At 57.2% G+C, this 2,456-nt stretch overlaps 1 protein-coding gene across 1 annotated transcript in view; it reads left to right on the top strand.

Annotated features, from left to right (window-relative positions):
- Positions 1-2,456, top strand: part of NFIA (nuclear factor I A) — a 359,137-nt gene that overhangs the window by 471 nt on the left and 356,210 nt on the right. The window lies entirely within an intron of this gene.

Raw genomic sequence — 2,456 nt, 5'->3', positions numbered from 1 at the left:
TTTTTTTTTTAAAAAAACCAAAAAGCCAAAATCTTGTTTCCATGTTTTTATAAACAAAGCTGTGCGTGGCGCGAGACCGGGCTAGCTATTGTGTTGCAGATGCGGTCGTTGGAAGCGATTTGCTCCAGAAACAAGAATGCCTCGCTGTGTGTATCGGTGCGTGTGCGTGTGCAGCCGGGTGGGTGGGTTTTTTGTGCGTATGTGCACTAGAGTTTCCTTTTTACAGGGATTTGAGAAAACCGCTGAGCTTGACAGATTTTTTTTTTCCTCCTAGCGCTTGCTCGGCTCCAAAAAAAAAAAAAAAAAAAAAAAAAAGTACCCGTACGTGCTCGGGTCTGTAACAAGACGTCTGGCATCCTAGCACAAAAGGAAGTGTCTAGACGTGGGGTGTAATTGACAATCGCGTTCTCTAATCAATGTCGCAAAGCTCCGTGACGAGCCCGCGCGCCGTCCAATGAGAGCGCGGCCTGCGGCCCGGGTGTTGCAACGTTCGAAATCTCCCAAGGGCGGGAGGGGGATGGGAGGGGGCTTGCCTGTTTGGTTTTTTTTTTTTTTTTTGGTTGTTTTTTTTTTGCTGAAGTTGTTTGAGCTCAGCAGGAGCTGGTGTCGTTTCAAACTGTCAGAGCTTCAGCAAACTCTTCCGGATTTAGCAAAGCACAAAAAAATAGCAAAGTGTTTCCGAGTGTTTAGCAAAATGCTGAGTGAGGGGGATTTAAAGGGGGGGGGGGGGGCACCGAGTTGTATGTTCTCCTTTTGCACTTTAAAAATAGATGAATGTCAGGGCAGTTGCAGCAGCCCTCCTCCTCCGGTTTACATTTGTATGAAAGAAAAATCTGCCGGTGTTGGTGTTGGGGAGGCGGGCAGGGGCGCTGCAATGGTGTTGTCTGCCTTGATCCCGGTTTGTTTGCACTGCATGGCAGAGGATGAGACTGGGAAAGGGAGTTGAGCGCGGGGATCTTTGCGCGTTGGGGTGTCCGGGACCAAAAGTCTCTGGAAGTGCTCTGGGAGGACAGGCATGCGCCTCTCCTCAGCGCGCTCCGCGTGTGCAGCATTGTGTCCGCTTGCTCAGCCCGTTAGGTGCCTAATGGTGAGCAGTGTGCATTGGGATGCACTGTGCACTGGGGTACAAGTGAACATTGGAGTACAGTGTGGACTGAGGTACAAGTGTACATTGGGGTACAGTGTGCATTGGAGTAGTGCATTGGGGTACAGTGTGCATTGGACTACAGTGTGGATTGGGGCACAGTGGATTGGGGTACATTGTGCACTGGGGTCCAAGTGTGCATTGGGGTACAGTGTGCATTGGAGTACAGTATATTGAGGTACAGTGCATTGGGGTACATTGGGCTACAGTGTACATTGGGGTACAGTGTATTGAGGTACAAGTGTGCATTGGGCTACAGTGCATTGTGGTACAGTGTGCCTTGGGGCACAGTGTATTGAGATACTGTGCATTTGGGTACATTGTGCATTGGGCACAGTGTCTTGAGGTACAGTGTGCAGTGGGGTACCTTGTGCATTGGGCACAGTGTCTTGAGGTACAGTGTGCAGTGGGCACAGTGTCTTGAGGTACAGTGTGCAGTGGGGTACCTTGTGCATTGGGCACAGTGTCTTGAGGTACAGTGTGCAATGAGTGTGTCGGGTGTGGTCGCAGGCAGTGAACTCGCGGGGTTCGTGTTTGCTCGGAGAGTGACTTTCAGCTGCGGCCGGGTGCGAAGGGGTGACGGGCCCGCCCCGGTGAGTTCGGGGGTTGCCCCCAGACTCCAGCCGTCCCCGGCTTTGTCCGTCAGCAGCTTGGAGCCCGGCCAGAAGCCGCTGACCCCGTCCGGGGGAAACCACCCCCAGCACAGCTTGCCTTGGAGACGGGAGCTGGCTTGAGCTGTGCATCTCCCCTTCCCCCGGAGCGACGGAGGGTCTCGGCCCGGGCCGGCCGGGCAGGGAGCGGGGGGCAGCCTGCGCCCTCCCCTCTGCTAACGGGGGCCGAGGGCGGCCCGCACAGCTCAGGCGGAGGGATGACGGGCGCAGAGGCCGGAAGGGAAGACCCCCCTTCCCCCCCCCCAAATAAATGTTGGTTCAGAAACGGCTCCTGTAACAAGCAAGGCAAGTCGGGGGTCGGCTGCGGGCCCGCCAGCGCCGGGGCAGTCACGGCGGCCCCGGCTCCCCCGCGTCGCTGCATCGCGGCCCCCGCGGAAAGTTTCTGCCAAGAAACCCTTGGCAAGGCGCGGCCGGGCAGGGCGCCGCGGGGAGGGGGCAGCGCGGGAGCCCGGCTGGCTCATTTAATGAATCAATTAATTCATTGATGGATTGAACTGGAGCCCCGCGGGGATGATCAAAGCGCCCCAGTTACCCGAAGCCTCCTGCCCTGCCCGGCCACTGACCTCGCGGGAGGCTGCGGTGCGGGGCAGCGCTCCTCGACCCCCGGGGGGCTGGCGGCGGCGCTGCCCGGGGCCGGGCCG

Source organism: Gavialis gangeticus, unplaced genomic scaffold (assembly GCF_001723915.1).
Source record: "Gavialis gangeticus isolate Ggan-Ray unplaced genomic scaffold, GavGan_comp1, whole genome shotgun sequence".
NCBI lineage: Eukaryota > Metazoa > Chordata > Crocodylia > Gavialidae > Gavialis > Gavialis gangeticus.
The sequence above is the reverse complement of the archived record's forward strand: the minus strand, read 5'-3'. Positions and strand labels throughout refer to the sequence as shown.